This window comes from Pongo abelii, chromosome 7, assembly GCF_028885655.2.
Source record: "Pongo abelii isolate AG06213 chromosome 7, NHGRI_mPonAbe1-v2.0_pri, whole genome shotgun sequence".
Taxonomy (NCBI): domain Eukaryota; kingdom Metazoa; phylum Chordata; class Mammalia; order Primates; family Hominidae; genus Pongo; species Pongo abelii.
Window position 1 is genome coordinate 15400867 of NC_071992.2, and position 25720 is coordinate 15426586.

At 36.4% G+C, this 25720-nt stretch overlaps 1 long non-coding RNA gene across 1 annotated transcript in view; it reads left to right on the plus strand.

Moving 5' to 3' along the window:
• The first annotated feature begins 228 nt into the window (after positions 1-228).
• LOC129060895 (uncharacterized) overlaps positions 229-25720 on the plus strand; it is a 293512-nt gene continuing 268020 nt past the window's right edge. Inside the window, exon 1 of the long non-coding RNA XR_010141052.1 lies at positions 229-480. This is a non-coding gene — a long non-coding RNA (uncharacterized LOC129060895). The remainder of the gene's footprint in view (positions 481-25720) is intronic.

Consider the following 25720-nt stretch of genomic DNA (forward strand, 5'->3'; position numbering starts at 1 on the left):
AGAAGATAAAGAGCAGTGTGCTGGTAAACAAAGCTGATTCGTAGATGTGTAACATTTGCTAGTATGCATGAGATAAACATTCCTATCATGACTTATTTTTGAGCTGCCAGTGTTACATCCCAGTGCAATTGGGAAGATGCTCACACACTTGGCTCTCTTGAGTCAGTACAAGCTGTTTCCATTATAGAACTAGGGAATTTAGGAGGAAGAGGCATCACCAGTGAGGAATTAAAAACAAAGCATAAGAAAACCCATTAGGGGACTTTGATTATGAAAAGAGGAAAGAGATGGGGAGTGCATGGTTGCTTTTTTGTTTTGAGTTGGAGGAATAACTGAATATATTTAAATGCTAATGATAAAAGCCAGTAGAGAGGAGAAGGAGTAGTTGAAAAATAACCTTTAAGGAGTGATTGATTATGTGTAGGGGGAATTGGTGGAAATAGGATCACAAGCACAAAACGAAGGCTTGGAAACGAAAAGGTAAGCTCTTCTCTTATAACAGTGGGGAGACAGGAAGAGAAAAATGCAGATGCTGATGGGTTTGTATATTTGTTGCAAGAACTTATAGAATTTTTTCTATGGTATTTTGCCTATTTTTCAGTATAATGTAAAATTTGAGACTAAGAGAAGGTGATGAAGATTGGAACTTTAAAAAAGATTCTAAATAGGAAATGAGTTGCTGGGAAGTGTTCCTTTGGTGAGGTCAATGGCTGTAAACTTATATAGAGGCACAAGTCTATCTGATAGTAAAATTTTCTCTAGTTGCTCTTAGATTGCTGAAGTAGACAGAAACCAGGCAGCTAAATTTCAACAGCATTGGCCTCTGTGAAATGGAATGCCAGGTGCCCAGTGGGGCACAGAAGTAGAGGAAATTGATCAGAGAGAGCTTAAAGAGATGGGTGTGAAATCTTTGTTGTATAGGGAAAGAGGTAAAGATACATAAAGGCTGCTAAACGTAGAGGAAGTAGGTAGATTAAAAGAGGTTGCTAGGTAAATAAAATACCATAACATGGGAATAACTTTAAGAATACTGGTAGCTCATGCCTGTAATCCTAGCACTTTGGGAGGCTGAGGCAGGCGTATCTCTTGAGCTCAGGAGTTTAAAACCAGCCTGGCCAGTATGGTGAAACCCCGTCTCTACTAAAAATACAAAAAAAAAAAAAAAAAAAAATAGCAGGACGTGGTGGTGGGCGCCTGTAATCCCAGCTACTTGGGAGGCTAAGGCAGAAGAATCACTTGAACCTGGGAGGCGGAGCTCTGCAGTGAGCCAAGACCCCAACACTGCACTTCAGCCTGGGTGACAGATCGAGACTCTGTCTCAAAAAAAAAAAAAAAAAAAAAAAAGAATACTGAGAAAAGTGTAAATTGTGGTCACAATGGCCCAGGTCTAGATCTCAGAGGTAGAGTTCACTTGAAAGATATAACTAGGGGGTGACCATGTGAGTAAGTGACTGAGTGGAGTACAGTTGAAAATAATAGGCAGTGAAGTAACAGGACTATGAAGTCAGAAATATATATTGGTCATTAATTTGTATATGGAAGTCACTGATGATGCTACTGGAGATTAGCTAAAGAGAAAGACGTTAGTTTTCAATGAATGGACCATAGTTCAAGGGAGGATAAAGGATGTTAAATGAGTAATATGAGTCTAAAAGTAAGAAGCATTGAGCTTGGGTTGGGGGAGGAAGAACTGTTTGGAAGTAACTGTCTTCCTGTTGTGTGTGGGGAAGGAAAACTCCAAGGCGATTACTGTTTCGAGGGTGAGAGTCAGATGCGGGTTAAATCTACAAAGTGAAGGTGATACCTGCAGAAGTAGGAACCTAACTGCTATTTCCTGAAATGTCAATCTTAGAATTTTTAGAATTTTCTTAGAATTTTTCTCCTTGTCTGAAGCGTTATAATTTTAGGTTTGGAAAAATCTCAGTGGATTTTATAACTTAAAACTGCACTCTAGGCTGGGTGTGGTGGCTCACACCTGTAATCCCAGCACTTTGGGAGGCCGAGGCGGGTGGATCACGAGGTCAAGAGATCGAGACCACCCTGGCTGACATGGTGAAACCTTGTCTCTAGTAAAAATACAAAAATTAGCCGGGCGTGGTGGTGCACGACTGTAGTTCCAGCTACTTGGGCGGCTGAGGCAGGAGAATCGCTTGAACCCTGGAGGCAGAGGTTGCAGTGAGCTGAGACTGCACCACTGCACTCCAGCCTGGGCAACAGAGCGAGACTGTGTCTCAAAAAAAAAAAAAAATGCACTCTATATGGAAGAGGAATACATACTCACTCTGCTGTTTTTGTGATGCAAGGCTTTGGGAGGAAGAGCAGAGTTCAAAGGTAATTGGCACCTGTGTGGAAAAAGGGGGAATGCTACAGGAGGCATAGGAATTGCTAAAGAACATATTTAGCTATAATACAACCTTACTTTTAAACTCAGACTTCTGGGAATGAGCAGAGATACTCAAGGACTGCATGCTCTCTCTTTGGTTATTTCCAAATGACTAAATGGCCTTCTGTGCCTTGTAGCATTTACTATCTCCACTTTTAGTTGGCTATTAAATGGATACATAGTTTTTATTAAAGCTATAATTTGCTTGTGTCTTCAAAAGTATATTTTGTCATTTTGTTCTTGCTTATTATCACTGCCCTGCAGAAAACCTGACACCTATATTAACACCAAATAAATTCATAATGAACAAAGCTATTATAAAAGTTAGTAAGTTAATAATACTGAGTACAAAAGTCATTGTCTTGAAAAAGCATTTCTTTGAGAAGATTTTCAATGCATTTATTCATGTATCTAAAGTTTACGTGTTGCTTAATTGAATACTTGATACTGGAGAAAAAATGAACTATTAAGTCAAATTAATTATGTAAACAAGCTCTTACCTTCCACCTGATGAAAATGATTTTCAGAAAGCCTTGGATTTTGTGAATGCAGATGGCACTTCAGATCATTCCTACATAAGATAGTTTATAAGGTGTGCATATCTTGTCTATTTTATGATAGTTCATAAAATTTCACCAGTAATGGGAATAACCCAGATACATAGGAGAGCATGCCATGTGCACAGGTATGTAGGATTATGTGTGTGGTGGCGCCCGTTCATAATACCAGGTCTGTTGCAGAAGGCTTTGATGATACCACAAAAGGGAAAAATGTGGAATGTGCTCAGGAAACATGACCATAAAGAGATATACATTTAAAGAACATTCTGTTTAAAAATAGATTTATATTTTATCAATATTAAAAAGCACTAGAAAAAATAATTTTATTTACCCCTGAAAAATTATGCTGTCATGGTTTGGGGGCAGTATTTAATCATTAATTGATTTTCTTACTTTAGGCTTTAAATCCAGTCCTAAGTTTATAAGAATTTCATAAGTTAAAGCACCATACAATGCTCAGAAGGGTGTCTCATACATAGAAGCAGTCGATTCATGTTAGATGTTGTTGTTATTGTGATTATTTGTACATGAAACAATTCACAGAACTTTTTGTCTGATGGTATCACTGAATGTTGAACAATGGGAAAGTTAATAATAATGTAAAAAATCTTCAGTATTTTCTTATAATGAGAGCAATACTATCATCCTTGCACATTGACCTTTGATCTTATTGAGTTTTCATTTTCACTTGCCTTCCTAATGCATATGTCTTTCTACCCAAATAACATAGTAAACCCCTTAAAGAAAAAGTATTCTTTATTCCTATTTCTAAACTCAATATCTTCTTTAAAATACTATATATGTGAAACTCAAAACACTTAACACTGTTATCAATATTTTGTTGGCTAGGGATCCCATATAAAGAGAAATTTACAAGAGGTAAGCCCTGAAGTATTTGCTATCATTTAAAAATATATATTAAGGAGATGTTGTATTTACTTTGATTTTTAGAGGCATAGCATTGTAAGTTTTAAGATATTGTCATTTATTTCCTTCTGTTAGAGCAGTCATCTGTAGAGTATCTTTTATGCCTTTGAAATATCTTTTAAACCACTCCCTTTGATTATCCTTTCAAATAGATCAGGGTTCTTAGTTGCAAATGACAAAATTTATTCTGACTACATTAAATAGAAAATTTAATATTAAATATTATTTTCATTAAATGGAAAATAAATTTGTTAAATGCACGTTAGATCCCTCACAGCGGTAGTGTGAGCAGTGGTGTATTGATATTTTCTCTGGAATGATGCAATTATTTTCAGTAAGAATAATGAAATACTAATTCTGGCCAGAAAAAAAATGCAGACAGTGAAAACTGTTTTTTGTGTTTTATTTTACTTCAAGTTCTGGGATACATGTGCAGAACATGCAGGTTTGTTACATAGGTATACGTGTGCCATGATGGTTTGCTGCACCCATCAACCTGTCATCTAGATTTTAAGCCGCGCTTGCATTATGTATTTGTCCTAATGCTCTCCCTCCCCTTGCCTCCCACCCCCCAACAGGCCCCAGTGTGTGATGTTTCCATCCCTGTGTTCATGTGTTCTCATCGTTCAGCTCCCACTTATGAGTGAGAATATGCAGTGTTTGGTTTTCTGTTTCTGTGTTAGTTTGCTGAGAATGATGGTTTCTAGCTTCATCCATGTTCCTGCAAAGGACATGAACTCATTCTTCTTTATGGCTGCATAGTATTCCATGGTGTGTATGTGCTGCATTTTCTTTATCGAGTCTATCATTGATGGGCATTTGGTTTGGTTCCAAGTCTTTGCTATTGTAAGTAGTGGTGCAGTAAACATAGTTGTGCATGTGTCTTTTTAGTGGATTGATTTATAATCCTTTGGGTATATACCCAGTAATGGGATTGCTGGGTCAAATGGTATTTCTGGTTCTAGATCCTTGAGGAATTGCCACACTGTCTTCCACGCAGAAGCTAAGGAGGTTTGGGCATGGTTAGTACTTGGATGGGAAAAAACTTTTTTTTCTTGTATTTTGAATATACGACCATGCCAGTAAAATTTTTAAAAAATGAAAATTTAAAAATACATATTGCAATACAAAAAGGAAAATGCTATAGACACTTTTTAAAGACATGAATCATTTCTTTAAATGTTGAAAATTTATACCTGTATATTAATGTCATAATAATGAATAATGACATTAAAATTTCTGTTTTCAGGAATGAACTTTAGAGAACTTGTCAATGACTTCAAAATAGATTTTCCTTGCATATTCATATTTAAAAATGAATATATACATTTAATACATTAAAGTAGCATATCAGATTTGTTAATCTATCATTGCTCATAGTTGATTAAAAACACATATTTTATCACAGATTCAGGGGGTTGATGCGCAGGTTGGTTACATGGGTATATTTAGTAATGTTGGGGTTTACTTCTAGTGAATGCATCACCCAAATAGTGAGTATTGTATCCAATAAGTAGTTTTTAGCACTTACCCTACCCTGCTTGACAGTCCTCAGAATATATTGTTTCTATCTTTATGTCCATCTATATTCATTGTTTAGCTCCCACTTATAAGTGGGAACATGTGGTATTTGGTTTTGTGTTTTTGTGTTATTTCACTTAGGATAATGGCTTCCAGCTGCATCCATGTTGCTGCAAAGGACATGATTGCATTCTTTTTTTATGGCTGCATAGTCTTCTATGGTGTATATATGCCAAATTTTCTTTTTCCAACCCACGATTGATGGACATGTAGGTTGATTCCATGACTTTGCTAGTGTGAATAGTGCAACAGTAAACAAGCTATTGCAGGTTATTTTATGATAAAATGATTTTTTTTCCTTTGGGTAGATATCCAGTAGTGGGATTGCTGGGTTGAATGGTAGTTCTATGTTTAGATCTTTGATAAATTTCCATACTGTTGCCCCTAGGGGTTTTACTAATTATAGTCCCACTAGCAGCATATAAGTGTTCCCTTTTCTCTGCATCCTTGCCACTAACTGTTCTGACTTCTTAATAGCCATTCTAATTACTGTGAGATGGTATCTCATGGTTTTAATTTGCATTTATTGGATTTGTGACGTTGAACATTTTTTCATGTTCGTTGGTTGCTTGTAGGATTTCTTTTGAGGAGTGTGAGTTCATATTCTTTGCCCATTTTTTAAGGATGATATTTGTTTTGTTCTTGGTATTTAAGTTTCTTTGCATAATTTCTATAGTTTCTATGCATTCAACAAAAGACTAATAATAGTACTAATAGTTCCTTATTAGTCCTCTGTTGGATGCATAGTTTGAAAACATTTTCTCCCATTCTGTAGGTTGTCTATTTTCTCTGTTGATTAAGTCCCATTTGTTTATCTTTGTTTCTATTTCATTTGCTTTTGAGGTCTTAGTCATAAATTACTTGCCTAGGCCAATGTCCAGAATAGCTTTTCCTAGGTTTTCTTCTAGGATTTTTCCAGAGTTAGGTTTTACATTTAAGTCTTGAATTCAACTTGAGTTAGTTTTTGTATATGGTGAGAGGCAGGACTCCAATTTCATTCTTCAGCATAGGGCTAGCCAATTTTCCCAGCATTGTTTATTGAAGAGGGTGTACTTTCCCCATTGCTTATTTATGTTGACTTTGTTGAAGATTGGTTGGTCGTAGGTATGTGGCTTTATTTCCAGTTTCTCTGTTCCATTTAATTTTCTGCCTTTATACCATGCTGTTTTGATTATTATAGCTTTGCAGTATAGTTTGAAGTCAAGCAATGTGATGCCTCTAGCTTTGTTCTTTTTGCATAGAATTGCTTTGACCATTTGGGCCTTTTTTGATTCCATATGGATTTTATAATAGTTTTTTCTAATTCTCTGAAAAATGATGGTAATTTGATAGGAATTGGGTCAAATTTGTAGATTGCTTTGGGCAGTAGTCATTTTAATGATCTTTATTTTTCTCATCCATGAGCATGGGATGTTTTTCCATTTGTTTGTGTCATCCATTGTTTCTTACATCGGTCTTTTGTAGTTATCCTTGTAGAAGTCTTTCACCTCCTTGGCTAAACGTATTCCTAGGTCTTTTGTTGTTGTGTGATAATTGTAAATGAGATTGAGTTCTTGATTCGGTTCTCAGCTTCAGTGTTGTTGGTGTATAGAAATGCAACTGAATTTTGTGCATTAATTTTGCATCCCGAGACTTTATTGTAATTTACCAGGAATAGGAGTCTTTAGGGTTTCCTAGCTACAAGATCATGTGATCAGTGAACAGATATAATTTGATGTCCTCTTTTCCTATTTGAATGCCTTTTATTTCTTTCTCTTGCCTGATTTCTTTGGTTAGGACTTGTAGTACTATGTCTAATAGGAATGGTGAGAGTGGACATCCTTGTGTAGTTCCAGGTCTTGGAAGAAACACTTTCAACTTTTGCTTATTCAGTATGATGTTAGCTATGGGTTGCCATATATGGTTGTTATTGTTTTGAGGTAAGTTCATTCAATGTCTTGTTTGTTAAGGGTTTTTATTATGAAGGGATACTGGATTTTTATAATGCTTTTTCTGCATCAATTGAGATGATCATATGGTTTTTGTTTATAATTCTGTGTATCTGGTGAGTTACATTTATTGACTTGCACATTTTGAACCATCATTGCCTCCCAGGAAGTCCATTTTATTGTGATGAATTATTTTTTGATGTGCTGCTGGATTCTATTTGCTACTATTTTCTGAGGATTTTTGTTTCTGTATTCATGAGGGATACTGGCTTATAGTTTTGATTTTTCTTCTTCGCAGATTTTGGTTATCAGGGTGATATTAGTTTTGTAGAATGAGTTAGAAATGTCTCCTTGATTTTTTTGGAATAGTTTCAGTGCGATTGATACCAATTCTTCTTTGTATGTCTGGTAGAATTAGGCTGTGATTTCATCTTGTCCTGAGTTTGGTTCATGGGTAGATTTTATTGCTGATTCAGTTGGTGAGCTCAGAATTTAAATTCCTCCGTCATTCAAATTTAGGAGGTTGTGTGTTTCCAGGATTGTATCCATTTGTTCTAGGTTTTCTAGTTTGTGCACACAGAGAAGTTCATAGTAGTCTCTGAGGGTCTTTTATATTTTTGTGGTATCTGCTGTGACTTTGCTTTTGTGATTTCTGATTATACTTATTTAAATCTTCCCTGTTTTTTCTTGGTTAATCTAGCTAGTGTCTATCAATTTTGCCTATTCTTTCAAATAACAAACTTTGGACATTTTGTTGACCCTTAGCATTATATTTTTTATCTCAATTTCATTTAATTCTGTTCTGATATTTGTTCTTGCTTTTCTTCTGCTAGCTTTGGGTTTGGTTTGTTCTTGTTCTAGTTTTTGTTAGGTGCAAAGTTATGTTGTTAATTTGAGATATTTCTATCTTTTTAGTGTAGGCAGTGATCACTATAAACTTTTCTTTTAAAACTGCTTTTGCTATACCCCAGAGGTTTTGGTAAACTGTGTCTCTATTTTCTTTGTTTAATTTTTTTTTTAATTTTTGCTTTAATTTCGCTATTTATCCAAAAGTCATTCAGGAGAAAGTTGTTTGGTTTCCATGTGTTTATGTCATTTTGAGAGTACCTCTTGGTATTGTTTTCTAATTTTATTCCACTGTGTTCCAAGAAAATGTTGTGATTTTTATTATTTTTGAGTTTATTGAGACTTACTTTATGACTAAGCATGTGGTCAATTTTAGAGAATGTTCCAGGCATAGATGAGAAAAACGTATATTCCATGGTTGTTGGGTAGACTGTTCTGTAGATGTCTATTAAGTCCATTTGGTCAAGAGTCAAATTTAAGTCGAGTTTCTTTGTTAATTTTCTGCCTCAGTGACCTGTTTAGTGTCAGTGGAGTGTTGAAGTCCTCCACTATTATTGTATAGCTGTCTATCTCTTTTCTTAGATCTAGTAGTATTTGTTTTAAAAATCTGGGTACTCTGATGTTGGGTGCATATATATTCATGATAATTAAATCTTCATGTTGAAATAAACCCTTTATCATTATATAATGCCCTTCTTTGTCATTTTTTTAACTTGTTGGTTTAATGTCTGTTTTATGTTATGCAGAAATAGCAACCCTTGCTTTTTTTCTTCTCCATTTGCATGATTGATTTTTCTTTGTTTACTTGAATCTGTGGGTGTTATGTGTGAGGTAGGTCTCTAGAAGGCAGCAGATGCTTAGGTTTTGTTTTTTTAAATCCAAGCTATATCTTTTGAGTGGACCATTTAGGTCATTCGTATTCAACGTTAATATTGATATATTAGGTTTTGTTTCTATCATGGTGTTTTAACTAGTTGCTTTGTAGTCTCAGTTGTGTAATTGCTTTATAATATCTGTAAACTTTGTGCTTGTGTGTGGTTTTGTGGTAGCAAGTATCATTCTTTTGTTTCCATGTTTAGAATTCCTTTGAGCATTTCTTGTAGGGCCAGTCTGGTGGTGACAAATTACGTTACCCTTTGTCTTGGAAAGACATTATTTCTCTTTCATTTATGAAGCTTAGTTTGCTGATATAAAATTCTTGACTGGCATTTTCTTTTTTCCTTTAAGATGGCTGAAAATAGGCACTACATCTCTTCTGGCTTGTAAGGATTCTGATGATAAATCTGCTGATAATCTGCTGAGATTTCCTTTATAGGTAATTTGGCCCTTTTTTTCTAGTTGCCTTTAGGATTTTTTCTTTTGCATTCACCTTGGATAGTGTCATGACTGTATGCCTTTGTGATGTTCATGTTGTATAGAATCTCACAAGAGTTCTCTGAATTTCTTATATCTGGATGTCTACATCTCTAGCAAGATAAGAGAAATTTTTCTGAATTATTTCCTCAAATATGTTTTCCAAGTTACTTATTTATTTTTCTTAGGAATGCCAACAGGTTAAACTTTTGGTCACTTTACATAATCTCATATTTCTTAAAGTCTTTGTTCATTTCGAAAAAGTCTTTTTGTCTTTACTTCTGATGGGTTAATTCAAAAGATGAATTTTCAAGCTCTGAGATTCTTTCTTCTGCCTAGTCTATGGTTAAGCTTTCAACTGTATTTTGAAATTCCTTCAGTGAATTTTTCAATTCCAGAAGTTATATGTTTGCTTTTTTTTTTAAGGTATCTCAATTTTCATATCCTGAATCATTTTTAGGTTTCTTTGTGTTGGATTTCAACTTTCTCTTGGATCTCTGAGTTACCTTGCAAGAGATAATTTGAATTCTTTATCTTTTCGGGCTTTTCAGTTTGGTTAGGATTCTTTGCTAGAGATCTAGTGTGATCTTTCAGCGGTGCCAAGATGCTCTGTTTTTGTATTTCTGTAGTTCTTGTGTTGATTCCATCTCATCTAAGTGATCTGTTGCTCCTTATTTTTGAATTTGCTATCATTTGAATGAGACTTGATTTTTAAATTCTTTTTTTCCTTTGTACTGTGTTTTATGTTTTGTATGACTATTTGATTTCATTTCTGGGTGCTTTCAGGGAGTCCAGGCTCTGTATGGGTTTCTTGGTTGTAAGTAGTTTCTGTACAGTGGCTTTCTCAGGTGCTGCTTGTTGTAGCAATTAGATGTATAAACGAACACACTATCTTCTTGGGGCTGAGGGTGCAGAGGTCTTAGAAAGCTTATCTCATACACTAGCACTAAGCTCTTCTGGCAGCAGGTCTTTTATTTGATGGTGTGGTTCAGGCTTCAGTCCAGCAAGTGACATTTAAGAGTCAGAGGTGACTCATGCTCAGGTAGGCTGATGACAAGTAGAAGCACTTGCTTTGATCAAGGAGTGATGGGAAGAGATTCTGTTGGGATGTACTGAGGTCTTTGGGTAAGAGGAGGGGAAGGAGCTCCTCTCCTGTGCAGGCTGGAACATGATCCACTTCCTTACTATGTGCTTGTTGCAGGGTTCACAACTTTCAGTTCATATAAACTTGGTCCTGTGGTTTCCAGCCACAGTGCTATGGTGGACCACAGATTTGCCCCTCTGGTGGCTTCCATCAAAGGGGCTGAATGCAGGGTCTCCTCCAGTTCAGAGCAGAGAACTCTGTGTCTTGTCTGTCTTCCGATGCCAGGACACAGCTGCTCTGTGTAGAGAGGAGATGCTGAGCCCTGTCCCTCATGCAAGCCCAAGCAGCGTGGGCTCACTTTCAGTGGTGGTGGAGCCACTGTGGAAAGCAGGAAAATAAGTGCCAGCCCCCAATGGTAAGAACTACTGCTGCATCTATAATGGTGGTACGGGGGAGGATGGGATGAGATGACACCCTCTCTGTGATTGTACATGGCTGTCAGTGCAGCCCCCTTCAGTGATTGATGCCACGCCCACGTTTCCTTTGTCCCAAGGAGGGGTTTGGCACAGTGTGTTCCATCTCCCTTAGGGCAAAAAGCCTTTTTAATTTTCGGAGTTTCTTTCACATGGGGTGACAGATACACAAATAATGTGTACCTAATATATATATTTAAGTATGCAGTTTTAGAGCTTTGGGACCTGACATGGTGCAAGCTGCTTAAGATCATTGACCACTTCTGGTATACGGCCCACAATTCAGTTGCCGAATTTTTATAGAGAAAAATAAAGCTGGGGTTCATGGACCCAAGGGGTTTTCATGTTTAAATAAGATACATTTTTGATAAAACATTCTTCGTAAATTTTATGTTACATTTTTGGTGCTTGAAACAGATTAAACTGTGTCCATTACTGAATGTTAAAATTATTTTATGGTTTAATCTGACAAGGAGGTCAGAAGAGGTAGGTTCAAATCCTTCTTTTTGTTGCTTCACATAATTGTTACATAATCAAGGACAAATCACTTGATCCCTGTGAGCCTCTTCTGCAAAACAGGGGTTTTCATGATTGGTTGAGCTTTATTGAAAGTACTTAACCCAGTATTGGTGTAGGATATAGGTAACACAAAGTAAGTAAGAGTTGATTTGCTGGCTTGTTTTTCTTGTTTGTATACTTAAGAGCAAAATATTAGAAATTTTGATGCTGATATCATGATGACAGTAAGCAGAAACATTGAAAAGAGAATTCAACATATTACACTAATGCTTAAACATACAAACACACATCCAGAGAAGCTGGAAAGTTCTAGCCTGCACACCTGAATGCTAAGGAGTTGCCTGTGTGTTAACGTATTGATTTACTATGTGATAGGACTCTGTTAAACTGACAGCCTCTTGTCTGTCAGCAGTGTGCTTGAAGTCTCTGGTGCCACTGGAGAACTGTATCCACCCCACAAAAAAAGCCACTCTATTAGGAGACACATTTGTTACAAACGCCTTTAGATTAGAACCAAACACAACTTTATAAATGCAACAAACAATCACATATCTTAAAGATTTGCTTGGATGTTTGGATGATATAAAAATAAAACAATTGATTAAACAAAGGCAAATGTTTTCAATCATAATTGACCAGCATCTACCTAACTTCAAAAGCATTTGTACATTATTCTTGCCTTTTGGAATTTTGGACTCTCAAAGAAGGTCAATGTGCCTATAATGTTAATTTTTGGAGTTTAAAAAGCTTGGACTGTCAAATGTGGTTCAGAATATTTTATCTCACAATTGTAGGGTAGGAATAATTTGCGCATTCCAACTTATTAAGTATGAAATAAAACTTATATGATAGCATAATGCTTTATCCAGTTTTAGACTGCTATGTGAAGGTGGGATGGCTATCTTTCCATTTCCATTTTTAAAAAATTCAGACAATTTATAGCTGTTCAATTATAACACTTCTCAAAAGAAGCTTTCCTTGGTGAGTGGCTAAATACACAGAAGTGTGAATGACTAATAATGCATATCAAAAAGTATCAAACAAAAAATGTTCCTTCAATCTTTAATTCTTGCTAGATAAAGATAGATATTTAGCATTAAACTAAGTATACAATACAGTGTCAGCTTTTTAAAAGCTTTTTTGTTTGAATTTCTCTCTAAGTTTCCCTCTGGGAATATTAAAGACCCTTGGCCCATGTGTTTATACCAGATTTCCTTTTCTCTTTTCTTCTTTTTCTTTTCTTTTCTGTTTTCTTTTTATCTTTTTCTTTTCTTTTTCTTTTTGCACTTCTGACCTTGTTCTTCCAATAATTATTGGAACTGTGCTGTCAACCGCATTGCCTGATAAATCTCAGAAAATACACTGATTAACAGATTAAAGACATAAAAACCCAAGGCTCAGCAATGTGACTCCAAAATAAGCCTTAAGACAGCTTTGAGGGACAAAAGGTAATGTGAATTAATTTAGCAACTGGACCTTTCAACTAGAGCCCCTACCTGTGGTTTCTTCAGTGGATTGAGTTTCTTCACAGCTTATCAATATCAGAGTGGTTCTACTATGGTGGATTATGGGTCTAAGCCTGAGTGCTCCAGTGGGCAGAGCAAAAGAAGTGCCATTTTTAATGATCTGGCTTCTGAAGGCTCACAGTGTCACTTCTGTTGCTTTATGTCTGTTGATTACTACTGAGCCACCAAGGCCAGTTCAGATTCAACGATCAGAAGGATATGGCAACAACACCTCTTAGTGGGATGAGATGACAAAAAAATAATGGGTACATTTTAAAACTGCCACAGGCAAAATGCATATCAGGAAATGGTCATAACACATAGTTAACTTGCATTATCAATATTGGGATTTGAGTAAGAAGATAAACATGGCATTGCAGCATAGATATCCAGGTTGGAATACACGGAGATAACCTTGCAATTAATTCATCATTGATCAGATTCTTATAGATGGGAATGCTGCAAGTCAGAAAATAGTTCAAAGAAGAAGATAAGAAACCCTGAATATGGATAAATGATAGGATCTATCTGTGAACACAGTTCTGAGGATTGTTGAGACTTTAAACATGAAACAGAGTTTCACAGACGTTTGAATAAAGTAAGAAAGGTGGAAGAATTGACTACTTATTCAACCAAGGTGGGGTAGACCAGCCGCCTTCCAAAGAAACCTGCCCTAGAACAGTCATGTTTGGGTTACAATGAGCAATTTAGTGATCACCGTGAAATTTTGTTAATGTGAGTCAGTTATGTGGGTTGAGTCCATTTTTGTTTATCATTTTAAGTTTTATAAATGTGTAAGAGCTTAAACTTATCAGGTTTATGTCTATACACTTTAAATTTGTCATTAAAGAGTTGAGGGACCCAGTCTGGGCAACAAAGTGAGACCTTGTCTCTACCAATAAACAAACAAACCGGGCGTGGTGGTCCATGCCTGTAGTCCCAGCTACTTAGGAGGCTGAGGTGGGAGGATTGCTTGAGCCCAGGAGGTTGAGGCTGCAGTGAGCTGTGATCATGCCATTGCACTCCTGCCTGGGTGACAAACGAGACCTTGTCTCAGAAGAAGAAGAAAAAAAAGATTTGAGAATTACCTATACTTAACCTGAATACAAGAGAGATGAGTCATTAAAGCAAACACTGGTACCTGTGTGAAAATATCATTAAGAAAGGAATGACAACTGCCTTCTTTATGCACAAGGAAAAAAGTAAAAAGTTATTAGGTCATAAAATTTTAGCTAGGCTATGTAGTAAATGTCTTCTAACTTTAAGGAGGTGTTCATTTAAACCATGCCAACAGAATAACAGCGTTTTAAAAACATCTCCACTGCAATAAAATCTCCATTTATATAAATAGAAAACATGCATTAATATTTAAAATCCATAATAGAAATGATGTGATCAGAGATTTCATGATAGAGATTTATTTAGATTAACGAGAAAAAGTTCTCTATAATAAATTGGGTTGTTCTTGCTATTGAACTTCAATTCTTTTTAAGGATGCTTTCTATTAAAAATAAGTTAATAGTTCTTAAGTACACCATACTGCATATTTCCCTGCAATTTTTCTTATTAAAAATTACCAGATGTGAGGATTTGCCTTAAAACACCTGAAGTTTGCCGGGATATTGAAATCAGTCTTAAAATCTTAATGAAACACTGTGACTTAATACAGTGCTGAACTTCCTAGGTTTGATACGCACCAGAGAAAAGATGGTAATGATGACGAAAAGTGAAATTGTCATGGATTCTGCAAAGAAGCCCTGTAACCTGGACAGAAGTGTAAAGAAATCTGCTCTCTTAAATCACAGATCTAATGCTGCTTATTTTTAAAAAAATCATTTGGGAAAGTGCTTACGTGATAGCAAAAACTACACAGTCTTGAAAAAAAATCTCCTGATTCTTTAATTTTAAAATACCCCAAATGTTTTTATAAGCATAAGAATTTTTAATGACTGTCATTTTATAATGTAGAGATATTTAGTTTTTCAGAATTAAATGGAAGAATATAATTATGTTTAGTTGCTATGGCACCTTTGATTGTTAATACAGGTTGTTTGATAATATTTTTTAGAAGACTATAATTTTAATTGTAAACATTTCCTTTAGCGCGTGTTCTGTTATTAGGACAATAGCCACTAGAGGGCAGTAAATATACCTTCAATGGGAATTAATAGCTTAAGGTTCCCGGTCTCCAATATTTTTTCTATTGTATAGCTTCCGCATGGCTTGCATTTCAAACTGATTTTAAATATTTTATATTATTCAGTAATTGTAAATGCAAATATTAGGGCAAAATTATGGTCAAACATGTGATATTGATAATAAAAATAAGAACTAATATTTACTGAGCACTGTTTCATGTGCTGGTTACTGGGACTAACACTTTCCATATATAATAGCTTCTTTTAAGCCTCACAATACATCTTTAAGATGGAACCATTATTATACCCATATTAGAGTGAAAGAAACTGAGGCTTAGTGAAGTTCATAAAAGCCAAATATCTTTAAAACAAGATTTTAGTTGTTTCTTTTGCAGGAAAGAGAGAAGTGTCAGCATAGAATTTGGTTTATTAGATGTTTTGAAGCTGTCTGCTTGAAAAGGTTATCAGAAAATTAAGCCAGCTAATTCTTTCTGAGTTAGTGCAGAAAGTTAAACTTGGAAAAATAAACCTGTTTTATTTTGTAAAGATGACGAGGAATGTAAAATAATGGCTGTGCAAAGGAAAATAAATATAGCACATCCAGTTCAAGGTGGTTTTTTGGGTGATAATTTTTTAAAGTGATAGTGTTCTAAATAGACTAATCAAGATCAGTTACTAATCAAGATTTTGATAGCTATTTAGATATAGTCTCCGTAAAAAGCAAAAATGATGTCAAGCTTCCTTCCACCGATACATGTCCAACTTCTCAATACTGTCCTACCGTGTAACTACCCAACAAGGTGTACATTTCTTAGTCTTCAAAGTCTAAGCAAGAAAACAAATTGGATTGATGGAATAATTAAAAAAAGCAAAAAGAGAAATTATTTACATAAAAAAATCTTGAACCACAGCTGTTTTACTCTTGATTTCAGCTGAGGTCTCTTGGCAATTACTGCTGCATTTAAAAACAAAGTACAGAAGCCCTCTGCAGAATTTGCAAAGGAGTTTTCCAAACTGGCTGTGTTATAGCCAATCATTGATTTATAGCCTGTAATACAGTTTTGAGAAAAGAATAGGGATTTACAGAAGGTTTTGGAGAGCTCTGTCAATATGCTGAGTTCAGATTCCTTCACCTAAAGCCTAGGGAAGGAATAAAGGCCACTCAGAGTTCGATGTGTGTCCCCTGGATCTAGGTGCAGTAAACTGATGTCTCACTGATGCTTCCAAAATCTAAGCATCTGGATTTATCTGTCTGATGACAGAGGGAAGATAATTTCCTGTTAATGTAGAGCTTGTCAGCACAGAGGATGCTTTCGTCTTTGCTATGTATTTGATAATAGATGCGATATATGTGAAATGCATGGAGTGGGCTTGTCATAATTTCTCTTTAAGAGGGCTGCCTTGAGAAGCAAAAGAACCTCTGGCTGGGCACGGTGGCTCATGCCTGTAATCCCAGCACTTTGGTAGGCCAACGCGGGTGGATCACCTGAGGTCAGGAGTTCGAGACCACCCTGACCAACGTGGAGAAACCCCATCTCTACTAAAAATAACAAAATTACCCAGGCTTGGTGGCACATGCCTGTAATCCCAGGTACTTGGGAGGCCGAGATAGGAGAATCGCTTGAACCTGGGAGGTAGAGGTTGCTGTGAACTGAGATTGCACCACTGCACTCCAGCCTGGGCAACAAGAGTGAAACTCCATTTCAAAAAAAAAAAAAAAACCTCAGCAGAAAAGGAATTAGAGGTGCCACCCAGTGTCCAGGTATGTGCAGTGTGGCAGCTGGAATAGCAATGCGAGTGCCTGGATCAAGGAAACTTCAAATGAAGGATCTCCCATGAGGGGAGTGTCCACTTGGAAGACCTCCAGGCCTGGAGAGCATCAGTGTAGATTAGCGCTAAGTAAGTTATGGCTACCATTTTTCTTGCTTCTCTCTGTTCCTTCTTACCTCTCCTTCCCTGAAGGATGAGGAGCCAAAATTATTAAAAGCTGAGAAAGAAGTGGGGAGGAGAAGTAAGCTGAACATGCCCTCTTTTTCGGCTTCATGAAAAAAAATATGTTTAAATGAACCTAGAATTTTTTAGTTATTACATTGGATTGAAAATTCTAATTACTGAACTGATTGTTTTGAGACAAAAGTGACAGGAAGAAATTTTATTACCTAAGAATGACCTGAAGAGTCATGGGCCTACCCTTGTTTTTATTCACGAAGTGAGAAAATGGAGAACCCTTCTGCATTTGTTTTCTGTCCTTACTCAGTGTAGCAGTTATTGTAATTTGTAATACTTATGCAAAAATAATCTATATATATTCCAATTTTGAATTCAGAATTTGCAGACACATACATTGGTTTAACAAAATTGTAATAAGTATTCAATCTGAAAAATTTCCGTCTCATATAATGCCAACCTTATACTTTGTTGCAATATTTGAGATGTTTATTATCTGAGAGTATTAAATACTAACGAAATTCTGATTATAGAATACTTTCTTAGGTTTCATTTTGTAACGTGCCTAAAGCATATTGAGCTTGAGAGATGAATTGTTCATTTAAAGTTGATTTAAAAGTGTCAGACAGTAATTTAACTTTTTTTTTCCACTGTCTGTCAACTGCAACTTGACATCATGCATCAGGCTGAGTGACACAGGTTTCTAGAGACTGCAATTTAGTTTCCGCATGTCCCATGGCCATGAGTAACAACTTTTCAAGAACACTGTTATCCCCAGAGGGTGTCTACAAAAGATTATCTAATTTGACTTGCTTTAAAAAATAGCTTATCACAAAGATTTCTAATTTGTTCTGCCTGATCCTTTAGTTACTGATACTATTAGCCATAGCAAATCATAGCTGTTGACTTATCTTATTCATTTCATAATCAGTAATATTGAACATTAATCAGAAGTGATGTTTCATTGTATGGTTGAAACTGCAAAGCTATAGGGCATTTAAAAGGCAGAGACAGAGATAAAAGTAACAATTTACTTGGAGAAAACCTTGCATATAACAAGTAAAACTAAAATCTCAAGCAATATTCCAAGTGTGAGTACCCTTTCCAAAAATCTACAATTTATTGGGTCCTTCCTATATATTAGGCTTAAGACTCCTATTATTTTTATTTTACAAGTGGGAAAAATGTGGCTAGAGTGGAGGTGTTAAGTTAGTCAAAGTAATATATGGGGAGTGAGTTAACAAAACTCAATTGTAGATTGAATACGTTCAATTCTAGGGTTGTCTAACAATAAACCTCATTCACTCAGACACAACACCACATCACCCCTCTTGAAATACTTTCTAGTTGCAATGTCAACCTCTATAGGGATGGCTGGACAGAAATCAAAAGATAATAAAAATCATTTACCAGCAATTTTGAAAGTTCTTGAATTCTTGTATTACTTGAATTACAACAAAGATCTGGCTGTTGTAACAGAGACTCAAGGTAACAAAGGCTTAAACTAAATTGAACTTAATCATTTTAATTATCTTTCACGTGATTGTCTAGGAGAATGTTGTCCAGGACTTCTTGGTTAACTCTGTAGTACTAGGACACAAGACTTTTTCAATCTTATTCCTCCTTAGTGAGTTGCTTTTATCTACATATCCAAGACAATTAACTACAATAATGTCCACATTCTTGCCAGGGAGCTGAAGGAAAGAGAATGAGAGAACACACTTCTTTATAAGATGTGGACGTTGCTGGTTGCTATGGTGTGAATGTTTGTGTCTCCCCACCACCTCCAGTTCATATGATGAAATCTTAAACCCCTCAAGGTGAGGTATTATAAGGTGAGGTCATTAGGCCATGAGAGCTGAACCCTTCTGATTGGGATTAGTGCCCTTATAAAAGAGGCAGCAGGGAACTACTCGACCCTACCAGCGTGTGAGGACACAGTGAGAAGGTACCATCTATAACTAGGAAATGAGCCCTGGGCAGATATCAAATCTGCTGGTGCCTTGATCTTGGACTTAGCCTCCAAAACTGTGAGAAATGAATTTCTGTTGCTTATAAGCTACGTAGAATAAGCTATTTTGTTATAGCATCCTAAATGGACTGACACTTATATTATTTTGAAAAAAAGAGGTAAAATTTACACAATGTAAAATTCACATTAAGAAATTTCACGGCCGGGTGCGGTGGCTCACGCCTGTAATCCCAGCACTTTGGGAGGTCGAGGCGGGCGGATCAACTGAGGTTGGGAGTTCGAGACCAGGCTGACTAACATGGAGAAACCCTGTCTCTGTTAAAAGTACAAAATTAGCCGGGTGTGATGGCACATGTCTGTAATCTCAGCTACTTGGGAGGCTGAGGCAGGATAATCACTTGAATCCAGGAGGCGGAGGTTGCGGTGAGCCGAGATCATGCCATTGCACTCCAGCCTGGGCAACAGGAGTGAAACTCAGTCTCAAAAAAAAATTTCAGAGTGTACCATTCACTGGTTTTTAGTATATTCACAGAGTTGTGCGGCCATCACTACTAATTCCAGAAAACTTTCACCACCACAGAAGGAAACCCCCTGCCTTCTTTTCTACCTGTTGGCAATCACTCCCAATTTCCCCTCTCCTCCATCCTGGGCAATCAGTAATCTACATTTATTTTCTATGGATTGGACTATTCTGAGTATTTCATATAAATGGAGTCATACAGTGTATTACCGTTTGTGACTGTCTTTACCTTAGCGTGTTTCCAAGGCTCATCTTTGTTGTAACATGTATCAGTACTTTATTCCTTTTAATTGCAAAATAATATTCCATTGTATGGATGTGCCCACATTTTGTTTATCCATTCATCTGATGGGCATTTAGACTGTTACCACTTTTTGGCTATTAAGAATAATGTTACTGTGAGCGATGATACACAAGTTTTGGGATGGGCTTATTTTTTTTAATTCCCTTGGGTAGGAATATAATTTCTGGGTCGTATAATAACCTTATGTTTAACTTTCTGAGAAGTTTATATTACCTATTTCTTCTAGATCACTGGCCAAGGTGTTGTCATATCGTTAGCCTGCGAAGAGTGAGAAACTTGAGAATAAAGTCTGTATTCTGACAAGTGTGTTCTCAGCTAAATATTGATTAAAATATCTAAATATTTGTTACTCTCGGACAAGGGAAGAATGGGCATTTGGGAGCAAAGAGTTTTCATCATAATATATCTTTTTGGTCACACAAATGTCAATGCACTCTCTTCTTCTCAAGTATAGAAGACGGTTGCTCTTCCCCAAGAAAGACAATCCAAATTTCTGAACCGGGCTCGACTTCAATTACAAGCCCTAGAAATTTGAGAGATGTGCTCCTCCTGTTGAATCGCCTTTAAATTAAACGACATGTCACCTTCCTGGGACACACCCAATGCACAATGGTTATGGAATCGTAAAACCATACTACTAACAAGTATTTGGAAAAGGCAAAAATGAGAAACCCCAGAAGGTAGTGATTCATATAAAATATCCTACAATACTGGGCTGGACTAGAGAGGTGTTCTGAACTGTAGCTGAGTAGGATTCTTGCTAAGGCCATCTCCTGGTTGCTCTGGAAGTTATCTTATCCATTGTCCTCTGTGACCTCTAATGGTGCTGTCTAAAAGATCGATCCTTGCCTATTCATCTGCGCAAGTCATAATTGAAGTGAGCATGTTGTATTTTCTTGGAGAGGACCAGCTTCTCTCAGTTTTCTTTTTGTGTATGTTTGGAACTCCAATTTTAGTTTTACTGGCTGCCTAGGAATTTTTAGGACTGGCTTGTAGTTTCTTTAATTATATAATTTAGTCAAAAACGTTGCTGATGGTTAGTTTCTGATTAATTTCATATGTTAACGGTCATAGCAAAGATATCACATGGATAGGTTTTTAAGCCTAAAAACATTTATTTACTTGTCTCTTCTGCTTTTTCTCTTCCCCTTTCTCCTAATATAACGATGATTTCCTTGGAGCCATCTAAAAATAGGCTGAGGGAATAAGGCAGTAATTTTAATCTGATTTTCAGTTGTTCAGTGGACTCCTATTATCTGACCTTTATAGGTGAAGGCTTTCGGGGCGCAGATTTATCTCTTCCCCAAACTACCTTTCCAGAATCACTGTAAAAAGTTACTTAAGTTGTCTTTATCAATATTCCAAGGCCCCAAGTTTCCAGATCCTAGTCACCTTGGGTTTCTGACCGTAGGCTGAGAAAAATCTATCTAAAAACTGAGTTCTTTTCAATTTCAGCATTGATCTTAGTCACTCAAATTGAACTTTGCTGAAAGTGCCAAGAAACACCCAATACATACCGATTTTGTCAGTTTTGCCCCATAGTTTCTCTTAGAGTTACAAGCTCTGAGGCACACGGTTTTCCCTATGAGGATTTTGTATAACACCCCAAAATGCTTTCCCACGGCATAATAAGGGACAGTAGTTTGCCTGTGGACACTTTCTGTGTTCTTGCAACTGACTTCTAAGTGATGGCTAGCCGCTATTGATCTTGTTCTGACCAAATTTTTTATTTGTTATATAGGTACTATAAAGAGACCTAAACTTACATTGACCTAGTAAAATAAATATGCATTATTTCTCTCCTATATGGTCTGGCCAGAAGTAGTATGAAGATGACCTTGTGCCAGGGGCCCAGGTTCATTCTACAACATTCCTGCAGCCCCTCTAAGATGCTGACTTTTACCACATAGTGCAGGATGGCCTGTAACTTTTCTATTCCAGCCAGTGACCTGGTCTGAAACAAAAACAGAGGGGAACTCTTCCTTTAAATGACATGGCTCAAAGGTTGCACAAATCACTCATGGTCACACCTCATTGACCAGAAATCAGCCATATGTTCACACCTAGCTGCAAGGTAGTTTGGAAAATGTAGTTTTTATTCTGAGTGAAAATCACTGAGATACAAAGCAATTTTTGTAATGAAAAGGAGGAAATAGATATTGGATGAAACATAGCTGTTTCCCTCTTTTTCACTTATTGCCATGAAAAGTAACAGTAGGAACAAGCAGTAGCTAGAAAAACTGACTTTGTACTGCAAGTTGAGTTGTATATTTTCTTGACACTATTTACCTTTGAAAGCTGATTTGTCTTTTTTCTTTTCTTTTTTCCTGAGACAGAGTCTTGCTCTATCCCCCAGGCTGGAGTGCAGTGGCATGATCTTGGCTCACTTAAAAGCTGATTTTTCTTAATCCAAACTAGTTTTATTTGGTCTCTAAGCTTATAGTATCATGTAAATGCAATACCTGGAATAAGGATACTAATTTCAGTGGTAGCATGTAAAATTAGACACTGACAATTTATTCTCTATTTTTCTTATTCTTTAAACTTTACTTTCATACTCTAGTTTCTAAAGAGATGCACAAATGTTATACACCTAGGTATTTCAGTCTGACTTAGCATGTCATAGATGAAGATGTTTAAAAAGTAAAACAAAAAATAGCTCTTACAGAATTGATTCTAATTTATGTTAATTAATAAAGCAATATTTTAGAGCCAGAAATGAGTAATTCCAACTAAAATCTAAAATGCTATCTATATGTAACCTTCTTCATTTTAGTCAAGGAAATTTTGTTCCACTCAGTGTCCATCCTTTTTGGCTGGTAATATCATTAACTTAAATGCTTTCCCTCTCTTTGGCCACTAGGTTATGAAGTCTAATATTGGAAATAGAATAAGTATATCATTGTGAATTTAGGTCACATCAGAATTTGATTCTATTTGACTGTCATTAGTTATAATTGTCAATGTTTTGTTTGGAGAGTGAAAGCACTTAAAATACCTTATGGTTACTTTCAGTAGGGTGCTCATTTTACTTAAAGATCTAAATATAACTTTTCAAAATTTTAGTGGAAACAAAGATTGAAATTAGGTGTCAGGTGGTATAGATACTTATAAACCTCATGTCACTCTTACAACAAATTCCAATGAATTATAAAAATCCAACTTGCTTTTATTATCATTATGTTATACATAACAGTTTACCTTACCCAGACCCCACAGAGTTTAAGCACCTCAAGGATCCTCATAAGACCAATTTAAAAAGGAAGCAAATTGTCTTAACACATTCTGGCTCGGAATCGATGTAATTTTGTATTACAAATTAGAACTTAAACCAAGACACAAATTGTCCATTGGCTGCCATGAGCCACAGATGTCTTGAAGAAGATACATTTTGTTTAGCCAGGACAATGTTTTAAAAATAAAATGCAATCAGTTGTCAAGGTTTAAAAAATTAAATGTTATACATGAAATTTATAGTTGCAGCTTTTCTTTAACAAATGTTGATGTGTGGCCATGTAGGGTCCCCATTTCACATGTGCTGAGTAGTGACTGTTCTCTTAGAAGGGGCACAGGTTTTCTGGCTCAGTTCACTAATATTGGTCCCTTTTTGCTTGCGAGTGCTCTACATCAAGCCAGGTGGAGTGCCACTTGATGGAATCTCAATAGAGTTGTGCTATGGTTTGAATGTGTCCCTCAGTGATCATGTGTTGGCAACTTAATCCACAATGCAACAGTATTGGGAGGTGGGGCCCTAATAAGAGGGGATTAGGTCATGGATGGTGTGCTCTCATGAATGGATTAGTGTCATTATCTCTCAGGAGTAGTTTTCTCGAGAGTGGGGTTCTTATAAAAGTGAGTGTGGCCCCCTCTTACTCTCTTGCCTTTGCTATGGGGTGATGCAGCAAGTCGACCTTCACCAGATGCAGGCCACATGGCCTTGGACTTCACAGTCTCCAGAGCTGTAAGAGATAAATCATTGTTCTTTAAAAATGATCTGGTCTATGGTATTCTGTTATAGTAACATAAAATGGGCTAAGACGAGTTGGAAGAGGAAGGAGATAGTTGAGGGCAAACAATCTTAGTGGCTAAGCCAGCTCTTTACTGAGATGTCCAGCAGCGCCCCAATGCATCTTCCAGTCCATTCTTCTCTAAAAACTTCTCTCCAGAGCTTCCACTCCCAACACTCTTTCATCCAACCTGCCTTCTTTGGGGCATACTGCTGCCACAGGGGAAAGCCAGGGCCTGTGTCCTTTCAGTGCTTTTGGATTCCTGCTACTGCTAGAGTCATCTCCGATGCTTGTTGCCCTCTACTTCATTGAAAGAGATAAAATGTGACTTTATTATTTTTCTTAGCAGAAGTGTCTTTGGCACAGAGATGGGATTGGACAGAGAATGGTGATGAGTCCCATGATAAATTGTAAGGGAATTTTGGAGTTATAGAAAGTAGTCAAATCCTGGGGAAGGAGTTAAAACTAACCTGTCTAATTAGGTTGAAATGTTAATTCTACTTACCAAATACAAGTACAAAACTAGGGCTTATTATAGTTAGTAGCCATCTTGGTTAACTGATCAATTATCATGGTATCAAAGTGCTTGTTTCAAGTAGCCCTTATTTTTACAAGGTGAGATTTCATCACACTAATCACAGTGGCATGCAACTTAAAACATTTGAATCATTTATTTCTAGAATTTTTTGTTTAATATTTTTGGACTGTGATTGACCTTGGGTAACTGAAACTGTAAAAAGCAAAACCACCAATAAGGTGGTACTAGTGTATCTGTGATTTCTGTAAATTAAAAAAACATGTGAAAGATGATGAAAAAAACATAAAAATGAGATACGATTAAGAAAAAATAGGAAAATAGGAATGCCTAAATTTGGGAGAGCAGGCAGAAAATAAAATCTGGCAAAAATTGAAGAAGGAACTTGTGGAATATGCAACAAGTTACAAAATCATCACTTTTCTTTTTTTATTATGCATCCCAAAGATTAAAGATTGATGCATCAGTGCTACTACTGTCAGGGAGTGATCTGGTGCCCGAATTGTTTTGCATAATGCTCTACTGCTGGATACTTCGAAGTCCCCAGAGTATGCAGATTCTGCTCATCATGGCTGTGTCTTGCTTGTTATGCTATTTGTAACTCTAGTCTTGTTATTTCATGTTTATTTACACATGGTGAGGTACATGAATCAGTAAATTATTTCCCTGGACTCCAATTTTGTCAAAGTTATTTTGAATTAAGTTCTGTTCCCTAAATTTGTCCCCATCCTCCCAGTATGTGATGTGTTTTGTTTTTTCACATTTGCGAACTTCATCATTTTTACTGGTTGCTTCCATTCCAGCATTGGAAATACAAAAAATAGTGAATCAAAATGGTCTTCATATTTTAATCCCCATGGAGCCTCACTTGTCACTGATCTTCACCTTCAAATGCTTCCTTTCTCTGAGCCATTTGTCAGTGGACTCACTCTCCTATGTTGCAAATAGTGCTTGTTGATCTTGGAGATTAATCTTTGGTGGGTGATTTATTTTTGAAAACTCATGGAAGTTCACGTACTGTAATTTATGACTGCGGTTTACTTCAGTTAGATATGAGATATTAGTCCTTCCTAAAAATGTCAGCATATATGTGCTGCAAACTTGTCTGTCTGAACAAAATTATTTTTCTATTAAGCAT